At 42.0% G+C, this 16,510-nt stretch overlaps 1 protein-coding gene across 2 annotated transcripts in view; it reads left to right on the plus strand.

The window, feature by feature from the left end:
* Window positions 1–7,039: 7,039 nt before the first annotated feature.
* The window catches only part of TMEM108 (transmembrane protein 108), a 336,184-nt gene continuing 326,713 nt past the window's right edge, over window positions 7,040–16,510 (plus strand). Inside the window, exons 1-2 of one of the 2 annotated variants that reach the window (XM_050779626.1) lie at window positions 7,040–7,187; window positions 14,995–15,113. The gene's annotated coding sequence lies outside the window, so the exon portion shown is untranslated. The remainder of the gene's footprint in view (window positions 7,188–14,994; window positions 15,114–16,510) is intronic. The other variant, XM_050779625.1, reaches the window with a different exon arrangement.

A 16,510-nucleotide genomic window follows, 5' to 3' on the forward strand; every position in this document is an offset into this window, starting at 1 on the left:
AATAAGCAGGGATAAGAATCAAAGTTCATGTGCTTATATTCTAAAAAGAGCAGGGTTGGGAGACATCAAAGAAATAATTCATCAGATGTTGATGAGAGGTAGGAAGAAAAAAGTAAGATAATAATTTAGAGTAGCCCTTTTCCACCAGTTCTACCAGAGAATCAAACTCTTAATGCCCTAAGGCATACTTTGTATAGAATGAATTAACTTCTCTCCTATGCAGATAGAATGATACCAGCTGTGTACTTTGGAGACTAAAGAAAGCACTCATTCAAATCATTTTCTACAGGGCTTAATTTTCTCAAGGAACCCTAAGTTGAGAAAGGCTTGAGTTAGAGGGTAACAGTTGTGGGAGAGAATGATACTTTGGATCATTTGACCAGGGAAAGCCTCTCTGACAAGGAATCCTCAGAGCAGAGACCTAAATTTAGCAAGTGAGGGAGGGTCCTGAAGATGCAACAGCTGCAAGGTGGTGGTGATGAAGGACAAAGTATTACAGCCAGAAACAAGAGTGGGCTTGGTATATTAGAGAAGTAATTAAAAAGGCCAAGGTGGCCAGAGCTCTGTTATCATGGGGCAGAGAAGTGGGGATAAGATCATAGAAGTGCATAGTGAGGGGTAGAAATGGTGTGGAAAACATACCAGAGACATTTCAACTCAAGCTAATTAAACAGATTGACTGGGCTCCAGCTATGGGTCATAGCTTGGGGAGTTTCAAAGATGAATGAATCATGGTCTCTGTCCTCATGCATCTTGCAATATAGAGTATACAACATAACTTAGACTAAGAAAATACAATGTCATAAATGCTATATCTTAATAATAAGGGATGACCATAAGCTGAATTTTCCCAGGAGGAGATCCTGAGCCAAGTATTCAAGTATAGGTGATTTATAAAGAAATAACATCCAGGAGGACTCATAAGAGTCAAGTAGGGATGGGATATCAAGCAAGAGACAGCCTGGCCATGCAGGAAGCTCTGTAGTATAAATGACACCTTAGAGATTGTCACACCTTGAAGGAAAGAAGCTGGGTTTTTGAATGTGCACCTGTTAATCATTGCTAATGGTGGTACACTCTGTTAGGTATGTTTGGTTCTTCATACAGGTGAAGTGGTGCCAGGTAGTTCTCTGAAGAACTCAGCCAAGGGAGCAGAGGCTCAGAAATGGGTGCACAGAGCTGGTAAAAGGGACCCAAGGAGATCTTGGTGGGGCATCAGAGGTGCCACCATAGGGCTCACAGAGCTTCTCAGTCTGAACGGTGGTGCTTAAGGGACAGGCAGAAGATATTAAACTTTCCCTAGTTGAAAACCATGCCTGTCTGCTTGGTCCTGTAGCCTCAGCACCTAGTCTGAGTCATACCATAGAGAATCCTAGAGGCGTTTCTGAATGGGAATGAATGCATGCATAAAAGACATCCCAGGCCCAGCAATTAGTCATGATAACTTTTAGGAATCACTTGGTAGAAGCCATGTGCCCCAATATTACATCTTTGTAGAAATGCTAAGATCCTCTGCGTAAGAATTATAAGCTGATGAGAATAGAGTTCGGAAATTCAGGAGGCATAGCCATACAATGGTATGTAAATGTGACTCTGAGCAAGTGAGAAGTAATGCATTTAAGGAACAAAAAGTCCAAACTACTTAGAGTATGATGTGTTTTATTTAAAAATTATAAATAAGAAAATCAGTAAAAATAATGTCTAAGTTTCCAAGAAAATACTCAGGTATGTGAGCTGCTAGGTTTTACGACTTGTTTTGGAATGAGAGAAACATTTTATCGTAAGAACTTCTTAAATGTGAATAAGAATTGTCATACATGAGGGGCATTACGATGAGCTCTAAGTCAGAGTCATGTCAGGAACCATGATGGCAGGAAGGTTCTCCCTGGGTGCCCATTCTGATTGGTTGAAGTGGGATTCCAATGACAATGTGTTGATGAGTATGAAGCTACATTCAGGTTTAGGAGAACAATATTAATAATACCTATCATTTATTTAGCACTGCCTACATGCAAAATACTACTTTAGCACTTTGTATTATTTAATTAGCTCATTAACTACTATAAGATGGTGTAGTGACTCACGCCTATAATCCCAGCACTTTGGGAGGCCAAAGTGGGTGGACTGTTTGAGGCCAGGAGTTCGAGACCAGCCTGGCCAACATGGCAAAACCCCATTTTTACTAAAAAATTATAAAAATTAGCTGGGCATGGTGGTGCACACATGTAATCCAAGCTACTGGGGAGGCTGAGGCAGGAGAATCTCCTGAACCCAGAGGAGGAGGTTGCAATGAGCCAATAGTACCACTGAACTCCAGCCTGGGCAACAGAGTAAGACTCTGCCTCAAAAACAAACAAGCGAAAACAACTATAAGAGACAAATATAGTAGTCCCCCTTTATCTGTGGTTTTGCTTTCCACGGTTTCAGTTACCCTAGGTATAGCAAAATAAGACATTTTGAGAGAAAGACCACATTGACATAACTTCTTATTTTTGTGTATTGTTATAATTGTTCTATCTTATTATTGTTGTTAATCTTTTGCTGTACCTAATATAAAAATTAAACTTTATCACAGGTGTGTATGTGTAGGGAAAAAAAAGTCATATACATATATAGGATTTGGTACTATCCAGGGTTTCAGGCATCCACTGGGGTTTGTGGAACATATCCCCTAAGATAAGGAGGGACCACTTTACTTGTATTGCCATTATTTCCATTTTACAGGTGAGATAACTTTGTGAACCATTTATCCAGTATCTTCCAAGGGCCAAATTGTCTGGGTTTACACAGCTGGAGGAGCTGGGATTTCAACCCATACCATATAGCCCTAGATTCTACTCATAATCACTTTAACAGAGTTGAATAGTATGATTGATTATCTGCCATATGTACAGGAGGAGGGAGGAATGGCATATCATGCATTTGCAAGTTTTCAATTCTGATCTTTGCCCTATCTTTCAATCATCATTTTTCCTCCTCCTGTTAAACCCAGTTAAATTACACTACTTTCTCTTTCCAAATGTTCTATGCTCTTAAGCTTTCATATGGGCTGTTCTCTAGGCCCAGAACACACTTTCTTTTGCCGTTTGCTGGCGTCTTAGTCCATTTGGGCTGCTATAACAAAGTGCCATAAGCTGGATGGTTTATAAGCAACAGAAATTTATTTTCACAGGTCAAGAGGCTGGAGATCAGGGTACCAGCATGGACAAGTTCTGGTGAGGGCCTTCTTCTGGATGACAGTCTGCTGACTTCGTATTGTATCCTCACGTGGCAGAGAGCAGAAGCAAGTCTTTGGAGACTTTAAAAAGGGCATTAATCCTATTCATGAGGACTCTACCGTTACAACCTCATCTAATCCTAATTACGTCCCAAAGGTCCCGCCTCCCAACATCATTCCACTGGGGATGGGAGGTTTCAATACATGAATTTTGGGAAGAAACAGTCCGTAACAGCTGGTTAACTCCTACAACTCCGGAATTCAGTTCACGTATAATTTCTTGCAGAAAGCTTTCCCTGATTTCATCAGTCAGAATTAGTACTCCATCTCCACGCGATCTTACAGTGTTATGCGCCTCACTTGTAACATAGAACTTTTTATTTTGAATTGTGATAGGTTACTTCTTTTAAAATGAGCTAAAAAACAAGGCTGATGTAGTGTGTTGATTGAATGAATGAAACCTGAATCCTCACCTCACCTCTGCTCCAGACTGCTGTTTTCTGAGGCTTACTTGCTTTCCATGTCCTTTGTAATTGTAAGACACAGGTTATGAACGACAGGTGATTTCTAGTTTTCCTTGGCTTTTTCTTATATCAGTTTGGAATGTCCAAATATTTTATTCAGTAAGACTTTTGCCCATTTACACTTGTATTGCCTATTACATGCATGAAATAGTGTTCCTTCCATAAACCATTATCTCTCCTTGGTGAGTAAGCTTGCTAATTATGAAATCTCCATTTAAAAAAAAATCAGCTGTTGAGAGGGGCACATGGGGTCTCCAACTGTATGTATAATGCTTGATTTCTTAAGTTGGGGGAGGTACAGAGGGGTATATGTTATCTATACATATTTTAAGTTTAAATTGTTTTGTCAAAATATAAAAGTGAGTATTTATATTCTTAACATTCGTTATAGAGAATATAAAGAAAACTAAGTTTTCTACAAAAATGCCTTGTGGTTGGGTTAAATCTGTACACAGTCACAGAAAAGGGATAAAGTATCAGTTATTAAAACACAGATACATAGATACAAAATGTTATCCTGGCAGGATTTATATGACAGATGGAGACTAGAACCTTAGGTAATCTATGGGTCTTCATGAATGAAATCAATTAAGTTTAAAGAAGCTATTTATTGTCTGAGAGATAAAAAGGTAATTAGCAATTAGAAAGCAGTCTATGGGGGTTCTGGTTATAATACAGCAATGGGTGGATTTCTGGGACTTGGCAAAATGGTGGATGGCTTATATCTTATCTTTTTCTTTCTTTTCAAATATACCTAAATCTCTTGCTGAGCAATTTCTGGACTAAGGGGTAGGAAACCTGCTTTGAGCTAACTCATATCAGGTTAGTAATATATCCACTTCCTGAGACAGGAAAATTAGGTTATATATATGAGGGAAGTAGACCGAAAAACAGAGAATGAATGACAGCCTGTATTTTTTTTTTTTCAAATTTATATCCTCAAGCGAGAGTCTTTGTTTCTTGTTGCTTCTTTCTGTAATGATGACACCCACAAAGAGAAAAATAAATGCTTTTTTTCCTACTTAAAAATTTATGTTACTCCTACTAGTTAAGTAGCAGTGAAAACTGTCCTTGTTTTACTCAATAGATAAAGCAAGTTTACAAGGTGAGAAAAATTTCTCCGCCATTTGAATGCTGTGAAATATATTTTTAAAAGTGTCACAGAAGGAGGGAAGCTAGTTTGCAGGCTCACACATTGGGCTTCCATATTTCTGGTGTCACAAATAAAGTCACTTTTGAGTAAGATAGCTGGTGTTGGTAGAATGTTCTGAGGGGTATCACTAATTTAGTTAAAATCTAAGTAGATCATATTCCAGTACATTGAATATCACTCCATAAAAAAGCTCTGTGCAACAGTTTTCCAAGGTGCAGGCACTAATCACTTTTAAAAAGTAATAGAATGTGGTAAAACGCCAGGAAAGAGAATTGGAAATCCTTGGAATATTTGAAATAGACTCACCTAGGTGATGGGTTGCAAGGTGCAGCAAACCACTATGGCACACGTTTACCTTTGTAACAAACCTGCACATCCTGCACATGTACCCTGGCACTTAAAATAAAAAATAAAAATAAATGCTCAAATGGAAATTGTTTTAGTTAAGAAGGGCATAAAATAAGTAAAGCTATCACCAGAGAGTTTATCAGTTTGGCATGGTTAACAAAAGGCAATACATTCTTTTGGAAATATTTAGTTCATCAATTGAAATTAAACCTAGTTGTGCACCTAACTTTTCATTTTATCCCATTGACTAGTCTTTGGAGTATTTGTTACCTATGAATTATTTTTGGCCTTTAAAAATCAGTTCTCAAAAATTATGTGTAAACTTTCTTCTGTTTAGAGAGTGTGTATGTCATTAGTGATGTGTGTTGCAGAGTTTAGTTTTCCCTGTTAACAAATGAGTCTATCGATCTAGCAGCTTCTGCAAGTGTTCTCAAGCATGGCTGGACATCAAATTGCCAGTGGAACTTTTTAAACCTATAGCTGTCCAAGCCCCACTTCTCATCCCAATCAGAATCTCCAGGCACAGGGCCCCACAATCTTTTACCGTCTAACCAGGCTCGAGAAGCCAGAGAAGTCCAAGACACACTGACAAAGGTGAAGTTTTCTCTAAGAGATAGTTTGATCACCTTGATAAATAGCGAGAAAGAAAAGCTGAAGCAGGGTTATACCACCTGGTTTGAAGAGATGAGAGATGAAGGTTTTGGAGAGTTCAGCACTTAAGAATCTTGAACCACGGCGGTACACTATTGGGTAATAAGAGCTTGGCTATGCTGAACGACAAAGGTTCTAGCTGACCAGTCCGAAAACACTGAGTCTTTAGGTCAAATTTGAGAGAAGATGACAGAGCCAGTGGGAGTCCTAACTTCTTGACTCTGGAATTACTGACAGAAGAATATTTGGACAGTTTTTAAGATCCCCAAAGCATATTATTTTACAACCTCTTTAGCTTATGCTTGAATTTGTGCTGTGACCGTTAGTTGCCTGGATGTTTACCACACATGCTTCTTTCTGAGCTAGCCTGTGTAGTTCTACAACAGACTGTTACATTTTGAGAAGCAGGGACCACTTATAACACTTCTCTGGCCAAGAGTCTGGCACCGCGCCACTCAGACATACACACCCAACCCTTTAGGATTAACGTAGACACAGTGTTCTCTTCCATGGCCATTCCGTCTCCACTTCCGGCTCCACACTCCAGTCACCAAGTTGGCATGATTGCTGCTCCATAGCCCAAGGGTGGGTAATGTGGGGGGGGGGGGGATTAAACACACCTTCCGTCAGCTGGTGCCCAAACTGTAAGCATAACCAGGACAACCCAAGTAGCCAGTCACAGGAATGCTTCTCATCAGTGGAAGGACAAGAAAGGTGCAACTTTCAAATTACTTGGAACTGGGGCTACAGCCATTACTTTCGGATAGGTGCAATTCAAAGCGTGATCCTCCGACCAAGAACATCGTCATCGCCACCTAGGAGCTTATTAGAAATGCAGGATCTCAGGTCCCCATCCCAGACTTTCTGGATCAAAATCCGCATTTTAACAAGATAGTCAAGTGATTCTTATTTATATTATAATTTGAGAAGTCAATTGATCTGGTAATTGATCAACTGACTGCCACTCAGCCCCCCAAAACAGAGACTCAACCCTTTATGCCACCTCACACCCGCTCCGCTAGGTAGCAACCGAACCCCCAGGGACATCGGAGCGGGCGCTGCCGAGGGCAATTTGGTGATTGGCTGGTCTCACCACGTGACTGGAGCTGAGCCTTCTGTGCGACCGGATTGGCTGTTGCAGACGCTGACGGACAAGGCCGGGGCGGGCTAGAGCCCAGTCGGAGAGGCGCGCGCGGGGGCCCGAGGGGCTAAGGCGCGAGTGCGCGAGAGCGCGTGCGCGAGTGGTGGGGCTTTCTCCTGAGCCGTCGGAGGGAGCCGGAGCGCTTCTCCCGAGGTAAGCGGCGCTGCGGACGGCCCCCAGTCCCTCCCATGCTGGGTCCCGGCAAGCGGGTTAGGCAGGGCTGGGCGGGGCGCGGGGAGGTGTGGGGTCAGCTTGCCCCGGGAGCCCAGCTTCGGGGAGGATGCAGTCCCAGTTGCCTTGGTTTCCCTTTTTCTATCCTCTCAGGCACCTTCCCATCCTCCCCACTGCGGTGACGGGTCTGCCCGAGGGGAGTTGCCCACCTGGCAGCCCTGCCTCCGCCTTTGTTTCCCGCCCGGAGGGTTGCTGGCATGAACCCCCTCCCCAGGTGGAGGGTGCGGGTGATGGGGCGCGGGCGTCAGGGGCGCTGGACCTGGATTGGGGCCGAGGAGGAGGCGGCTTTAATGCAGGGGGACTTGTCACATGGGAGAACGAAGAAGAAATGTAGTGTCACTTTGGCCAGCCCGTGGGACTCGAACTAATCCCGCGGCCGCGAGCGAAACCGAATTTCTAGCGCAGCTGTGCGAAGAGCCCTCCTGCCTAGGTGCGGGCGGCCTCGCCGGGAACGGAACCCCCGTGCTGCCCGGGAGGTTGCTCTGCCCGCTGGACCTGGCGGTTTTCACCCCAGAGTTTCAGCGAAATTGAACGCTTTGAGCCTGCTGGAGGAATCCAAGATTCGTTCAGAGGCTATTTTTTTTTCTTTTTTTTTTCTAAGCAGTTGGGCACCGGTGGAGCCGGTCTAAATGAGAGGCTACAAAAAGGAATTTCAGATACAGCGTAACTGATGACTGGTAAATGGTGAGGAGGGAAATGCCTGCAGTGAACTGCAGACCAGACCATCACACTGAGATTCTTCCTTAAGAAGATAAGGTTTTTTTCAGAGGAAGAGTTGTAGTTTCTGTAAACAGGTTTTCCTGGGGGTGCCCAGGAGGGTAATTACTTATTTTCAGCATGTTACTGGGTTGTGGGGAGAGGGAAGGCAGGGTCTAAACTACACCTACTCAGACCTCCTTAATTCTTTGAAAAGTGTGTGCTTGATGAAGACCATTTGGCTGCCAAAAGAGGTTTGTATGGGAGTCCGGGGGAGATGGATTGTTGCCTTTAAATCATACTTTAAAAAGGGGAAGGTGTGTCCAGGAACTTAAGAGCAGGTTGAGCTGTGCAAGGTATTCCCTGCCTCTCCTCCATTTTCCCAGACAGCTCATAGGCAAACATAAAAAGTCCCTTCAATTTTCCACGGGTTAACTTCTTGATTTGTTGAATACACCTGGTAATCGACTCCGTAAGAAATGGTTCAACTAACTCATTATGAAGATATTACTGTGTTCTGGAGTTTCCATGTAATTCATTCAGATCTCTTTCTGGTATGAGATGGGCAAGGGTCTCACTACCTTGTCCCTTGGGGACATCCTGATACCTTCAAAGCCCTTTATAGGTCTTAACATTTCCTGTACAACATCATGTTTCTTTAGGAAACGACCTGATTTCAAACCTCTAAAACACACCCCATGCCTGTGAAATGTCTACACTTGCTAATAAATCAGTTTACTAGGCAAGATAAATATTTTTTTTAAGAGGAAACACCTAAATTTGTTAAGGGGATCAAATTCAGGTTTATCAGCCACAGCAAATCAACTTTTGTCGGTTTTCTGAGATGAATGAAAGTAAAAGAACAAGTTGTTGCAAAGCTCATTCAGAATATCACAAATGACCCTAGTAAAGTGAAATATAGGTTATCACCTGATAGACTGTCACACAAACCAAATTAGTGGGAATAATTTAAAACGTTATCAGAGTTTTCTTTTTTTTTTTAGAGACAAAGTCTCACTCTGTCACCCAGGCTGGAGTGCAGTGGTGCGATCTCGGCTCACTGTAACCTCTACCTCCTGGATTCGAACGATTCTCCTGCCTCAGCCTCCCGAGTAGCTGCGATTACAGGTGTGCGGCACCATGCCCTGCTAATTTTTGTATTTTTTAGTAAAGACTGGGTTTCAACAGATTGGCCAGGTTGGTCTCGAACTCCTGACCTCGTGATCCACCTGCCTCAGCCTCTAAGAGTGCTAGGATTACAGGAGTGAGCCACCATGCCCGGCCAGAGATTTTTTTTTTTTTTTAAGTGGCATGGAGTAGAGGGGAGAAAAGAATGCTGAGGGTAAGGTAGGTGGCATAGTATACATTTCTATTTTCAGAGGAAAGAAACTCATCTTTGTTGCATAAACCACAGAGGGTATGCATTGTTTGTTTGGCCTGTGGAAGGGAGGCAGGGATTTTGAAAAGGTTGGGAAACACTGATTAGGTTATGCAGGGGATAACAAAAAGATTGACAGGCTTAGTCCATCTAGCAACATACTTCAGTGACCTATAGGACAAGGTTTTATTCTCTGATTCAATAAAAGCCCACTAGTGTTGCTTTCAAAGCAACAACAAAATCTTTTCCTTTCTGTCGTTTCTGTCCCCTGGGTCAGGGACGGGAAGGACAGAGAGTGAATGAGAGAGATTAGAGTCCGACCTGCATGCCTAAGCAGTAGTGTCCTTTGAGGAGGATCTGTGTCACGTTGTGTAAGTATAAGAGCCTTCATATTGAGAGGGATCTGAGCACCTTCCTTAGGACAGATACTGTAAGATACAGCTGGCTAACAGTGCCACAGGTGGGGGCACTGGGTGAGATCATCTCATAGGGAAGCACTGGGGAAAGAGGAGAGCCAGGAAATGTTTAATTCAGTAGGGCTCTGCTGCCTGCTTTTGGATCCTTGAGGAGGCATTTCAAGGCAGAGCTGCCTCATTGGCTAGCCTGGCTGGCTTTATGTGGCTTCCAGAGGACCTACCATTCACACAATGAAAGCTCCTGTGGTAGTTACGTGTCTCAGGTTGTAAGCATCAGTTATGCTTGTAATGTGCTTGAGAAAAGAAGGGCTCTCAAAGACCTAAATCTAGGCTGCCGTTCCTTCAGGTTCTTGGCTGGTGTCACCCCCAAGGCTCCCGGAAACCAAGTTGTACCCTCCTTACCAGTAGATGGCACTGCTGCCTCTGGGAATTCCTGGAGGAGCTGAACTATGGAGCTGGCAAATCAGCAGTGTGTGTAGCCTCTAGTCAGAAAATTTTTAAAGGCTATGTCAGCCCTCAAACAAAATCTCAAAGAAAATAGTTCTGAAAGCCGTAACTGTTTACATAAGGTAGGAATAATGTGTGTCATGGGGATTGAGGAATGGCTGTGATTACACTGACTGTACTTGCATGTTTCTGAAGGGAAAAGGCAGAGAGTAAACTGACAAGCATCATAGCATAGGCTTTAAATGCACCCAGCATACATATCGTTGGTTAGTTAAACATAATAATCACGATTTCATGAAAGTTTCCAACAACTTCATCGTTTCTAATTACTTGCATGTGAAACTAGTCTACACACATGGATGGGACTATGGAAATGTACATGTGAATTTTAAACCTGAACAGTAGCTGGTAAGTGCATGCTCTGAAGATAGCAGTGAGAGTATCAGTAAAAATAATGCTGATAAAGTAGTCACTGTATTTCAGGGCTGTCCACAGAAGATAGGTCAAAATAATTCTTAATTCATTTCTTCTAAAACTTGAAAATTCCTAACAGATGTTTTTAGATTTTCTTAGTTAATGCTGACCTTTCAATATTACATTAGCAGCCCCAAACTTGTGCTTTGGTTTTAATGATGTTATTAGTCAGGGTTAATTCATCCATCCACCTATTTTGAAATAACTGTTCTTTGTTCTCTAGCTGTTGTTTACTGTTCTTTGAGATGGGAAGGTTATAGTGTGTAATGAGGGCCCCAGCTTTGACTCTGCCTGAGGTATAGGACACTGCTTCTAGGTGCCATTACCCCAGTCACCTGCTGCTTTATGTGGCTCCCATCCTATGGCTTAGGTTATCTGAGGTTTCTTTCTCTCTCTCCAAGTGAACTGATGAGCTTATCTTTACTACCAATGCTGAATACTAAAATCCTGCTTGTGCTAGATAGCAGTAGGCCCAACAGTCCATTAATGCCACTTTATTATGTGACTAAAAATCAATCTATTTACCTTTCTGAACCTTACTTTTCTCACTTGTTCACTGAGATTGATGAGATAGTGGATGTCTCTTAAAATCTCTTCCAAGTCTAAAGTTCTATGGTTAGGTGATTCTCATAAGGTATTTCTGAAGACTCTAAAAATTATTTAGAAAATATATTCATACTGTGAGCTTAGGGCAAAAAGACGTCTTGCTAATGTTTCTTTCCAGAGAAATGGTTGTGCATTATGTTAGGATCCTAACTGTTCAGAGTAGGAAGAAACCCTTGAAGATTATTTAACTTAACCTTCTCAGTTTATAGAGAGTTCAATTCAGAGATGAGTGACTTGACTAAGGTAACAGAGCTAGTTAGTGGCAGAGAACTAGTTAGAGGACTAGGATGCAAGCCCAGGACTCAATATAGTTTTCCCTTCTCCAATGCTGCTTTATTTCATCTGCCATCAGGCCACAGAATATGCTGTGTCTACAAGGCTGGGGCCAAGAAAATTTTCTGAGTAATTCCTTAATGTAGGGCTTTAAAGCAACAGCATGAATAGCTTTGAGTTTTGGCAGAAATTCAAGGTCAGGCTTCTCTTTGCAGCACATTCTTTTCTTCACTGATTGATTGTGAGCAGGATTTTTTACTGCGCATCTTTAGGCTTTAAAACTTTTCTGCATATGCTGTTTCTTGTAAGGAAAAACTTTCATCATCCTAGAAGAATCATTCCTCAATCAGATGTTCTTAACTTGGGTTCATGGACTCCTCAGCATCTCTCTGGATAGGAGAATCTTTCGTATAATTCACTTCCTTTGTAATCTTATGTATTTTATCTTATACATTTCACACATAATTCTGAGAAGGGGGTCCTTAGGCTTCAAGAGACTACAAAAGAGGTCTGTGACACACACACAAAAAATAGGGTAAGAATTCTGAGTTCTTGTCTGAGGAGCTGAAAAACATTAGGGTGGAAGAGTGTTAGGGGTAAGGTATGGGGTAAACTTATTGAAGTTTGTAGGAACATTTTTACCTTTTAACAAATTGCTCACTAAATGATGCTAATAGCATTTTACCCATCTTAATAATGTATATGTGAGTATTGATTTCCATTTATCATTCCTTCCTCAATAAGTACTCTCTCCTAATTTTAACAAAGCACTTTCAAATTCATGTTGCTTTATTGACAATGACACCCATACCAAGAGGTTTCCTTCTCCCCAATCTGACTTGATTTCCAGATGTTCAGTTCCTTTCTAATTCATGACTTGGAGTTTTTGACTTCTGAGGTACGACACCTCATGTTCAACTCTAGGCTCCTAGGACCCACCATGATCCCAGAGATGCAAAATAATTTACATGCTAGGAATTTTAAAAACTCTTTAGGTTCCTTTATTTGTACCCGGGGTTTACCACAGAAATTGCTGCTCCTCCTCGTCTAATCATTTTCCTTTTCTATTTGCAATCCCAAATTCTCTCTTTTCCTAATTGTTTCCGAATAGGAGTGACTGGGAGTTTGTATAAATTGGAAATAAAAATCCTTGTTTAAAAATGCAAATTTTTTGAATTTTGAAAAACATTTGCTTGAAAATCTCTTGCTTTGTGTCTTGTGACACCTTGCCTGCTTTTGGTACCATAGTGACCTATGTTGGTGAATTCACCTGCTGGCACCTTTTTGGCTATGTATCTTTTTGGCCAAAGTAATATTTGTTCTTGCTTTAGTAGAAGAATAAAAATTACCTTTCCTTCTTTAGAAGGTGATAATTGGGTTTATGTAATAACCTAATTATGTTATGTAATGTCAAATTTCTGCATTCTAATCTCAGTATATTGCTGAGTTATTGTGAGATTTTGGGGGCATGGTTGATTTCTCTGAGCTTGTTTCCTTGTTTGGAAAATAAGGGGAGAGAGTAGTGACTACTTTAATTGTTTCCTGTTCCAAAATCCTGTGACTCTAAGAAATTGTACCTGGTACCCAGACTAAACATATCCTAAAAAATGCTGCCTAGGGGCTGGGCATGGTGGCTCACGCCTGTAATCCCAGCACTTTGGGAGGCCAAGGCCGGCAGATCACGAGGTCAGGAGATCGAGACCATCCTGGCTAATATGGTAAAACTCCATCTCCGCTAAAAATACAAAAAATTAGCTGGGTGTGGTGGCGGGCGCCTGTAGTCCCAGCTACTTGGGAGGCTGAGGCAGGAGAATGGCGTAAACCCAGGAGGCGGAGCTTGCAGTGAGCCGAGATCACGCCACTGCACTCCAGCCTGGGTGATAGAGCGAGACTCCGTCTCAAAAAAAAAAAAAAAAATGCTGCCTAATTGGGTATTTATTTATAATCAATTAGTGCCAGGATAATAGTTCTTTATATCTGCAAATCATTTTATGGTTTTCAAAAATATTCTCTAATCCTTTATCTATTTTCTACTCAAAATGCCAAAGGACAGCAGCATGAGTATTATGTGGGAGCTGGTTAGAAATACAGAATCTCGGGCTTCACCCATGACCTACTAAATCCGAACCTGCGTTTTATCAAGATGCCTAGAGGATGCACATGCACCTTAAATTCCAAGAAGTTGGTGGCTCGTGCCTGTACAACTGGTGCTTTGGGAGGCTGAGGCAGGGGGATTGCTTGAGGCCAGGAGTCTGAGACCACCCTGGATAACATAGTGAGACTCCATCACTATATACATTTAAGAAGCGATTAGCTGGGCATGGTGGCACATTTCTATAGCTCTAACTACCCAGGAGGCTGAGGTGTGAGGAACACTAGAGCTGAGGAGTTTAAGGCTGCAGTGAGCTGTCATCACACAGTGTACTCTAGCCTGGGCAACAGAGTGAGACCCTATCTCTTAAAAAAAAATTCTGAAGTGCTGCTTTGTTTCATTTCAAGTCTTTTTTTTTTTTTTTTTTTTTTGAGACGGAATCTCACTCTGTCGCCCAGGCTAAAGTGCAGTGGTGCGATCTCAGCTCACCGCAAGCTCTGCCTCCTGGGTTCACATCATTCTCCTGCCTCAGCCTCCCAAATAGCTGGAACTACAGGCACCCGCCACCATGCCTGGCTAATTTTTTGTATTTTTTAATAGAGATGGGGTTTCACCTTGTTAGCCAGGATGGTCTTGATCTCCTGACCTCATGATCTGCCCACCTCGGACTCCCAAAGTGCTGGGATTACAGGCGTGAGCCCCCGTGCCCGGCCGATTTTGAGTCTATGAGAGAGGAACAGTATTTTACAGCTGAGGAAACTGAGACTCAGAGTAGTTAAGTAACTAAGTCGAGGTTACTGTGCTAGTGTCTCATTCAGAACCCTCTACTCTAAACTTAATGCTGTCTTCGTGATTGGGCTGGAGTCACTTTTGTATGATGGAGTCTGGTCACTGCCCTGCAGCCCATAAGGTTAAGTGTGACTGTGTAATTTAGTTTTAGCCAACCAACAGAATGTGATGGAAGTGGAAAAGTATTGTGATCCACTTCTAGGAAAAAAAGCACAGAGAATGCGTATGCAAGTTTCTTCATACTGTTTTCCATTCTTAGCTGACTGGAATGGAGAGAACCCATAGGGCAACCTTGGAAATTATGTTTTAAACATGGCAGGACTTTTCTCAGCCTGGGTACCTGGATCACTGCATTAGGTCCACCCCACTGACATGTTCAACTGTCCAGTATGCATACATGAATCAGAAATAAACTTTTATTGAACTTGAGCTATTATACATGTTTGAGTCTATGTGGTAAGCACTTAGTGTACTCTCATATTCACTTCAGCAGTGACTTGGGACTTGAAGTTGTGGATCCTTTGGCCTAATGCATTTTTTCATTTTCATCTTTGCCAGTTGGTGATAGATTGGTGGTCATCCAACATGCAGAAATGAATGGGCAGTGAAAAGCAGCAGAGCCGATGGGTCATGAGGATGTAAGTGCGTTTGAAGGCTTCCACACCCTCTACTCCAGGGTAAGGCAAAGGCATTCTCTGCCATTGTTCTTCTTGTTTTTCCAATTCATAGAGGCTCTTGTCTCACCTGTCTCTTGGAGTCAGTGCAATATGACGCCCTGTCTGTGAAAGGCTCCTAAAAGCCTTTATTGATTCAACTCATAGGTACCATGCAAAGCAGCAGTTATGAAGAGAAAACCATGACAATGGTGATGGGATGGAATCTATGCAAGGAAATATTTCAAAACAGGAATTTTTAGTGAGTTCATATAGGGTGTGATTTATATGGGAGGGGCTGTTGAGCCCTCTTGAAATGCACTGTAGAGATGGGAACCAGGCCTGATTATCATTTCCTTATAGCCACGTCATATGTTAGGTCTGGTAGCTTCTGTTTCCCTCACCTACCACCTTCCTTCTTCATTGATTACTCTGCTTAACTTTTTCTTCATTAATCACTTTTTTAGTGAAGGAAATAACTTCTCAAAGTGTTGAAAATTCCAGATTTGGTGGATAATAGCACTGGCAAAGCACATGGTTTTGCCTGTTCCATTTTATTTTATCCAGCATCACTGGAAGTCACATGCCCATCTATTTGCAGTCCCTCATACAATGCGTGTGGTCACTGGCAACGTTATAACCAAAACCGGCTTTGAATTTTCACTTGTGCTGTAGATTTTTGAGACCAGAAGGAGAAATTCACTGTTTGATGTGGAAAGGACATCACATCCTTTCTGAGCTCTCCAACTTCTAGAGCTTAAACTAAAACCAGACTCCTTGAAGAGAAAATTATGATTCATATAAATTGAAGAAAAGCTGAGGATGGTTAGGAACGAGGGATAGGAGGTTAAAGAAACATACTTAGCTGAAAACTGAAGGGTTCTTTTAAGCAGGTTGGCTCAATACTGCTGAACATTTGCTAGATAGTGTCCCATTATCCAGGCTCAGACAGAGGGCACCCAGAAAAGGCTGTTATCTTTAGGTGCCTCATGTGGCTCAGTAATGAGTACAATTTACTGAACAAAATAGACAATTAGAGGATGGAGATCTCTGGAGATTCTAATAAATGTACATCATTATTGCTTTAAAGTGATGCACATGCTTGGAGATAAAGCAAAGAAAGGGCAGCTGCAAAGTACGTCAGGAGAAGAGTCCAGGTGAGCAGCCAGATGCCGACTATAACTCAGCACCTGGAGGTTGCTAAGAAAAGGAGCTGGTTTTAGTTAGATTTTCTCATTAAAAGAAAGGAGCTGGTCTTTGCTAACTTTGCTCAATTTCCTCTATATCCTGTATATCCTCTATTTTAAAACTATATCCTGTATATCCTCTATTTTAAAGGTAATTAGAAAGTGTAGCATGTCAGAAATAGCACTTGGCTGGTATGTTTCTGTGTAAATACTATACAAGGACTACATTGTGGA

The sequence above is a fragment of the Macaca thibetana genome, chromosome 2 (assembly GCF_024542745.1).
Source record: "Macaca thibetana thibetana isolate TM-01 chromosome 2, ASM2454274v1, whole genome shotgun sequence".
Taxonomy (NCBI): domain Eukaryota; kingdom Metazoa; phylum Chordata; class Mammalia; order Primates; family Cercopithecidae; genus Macaca; species Macaca thibetana.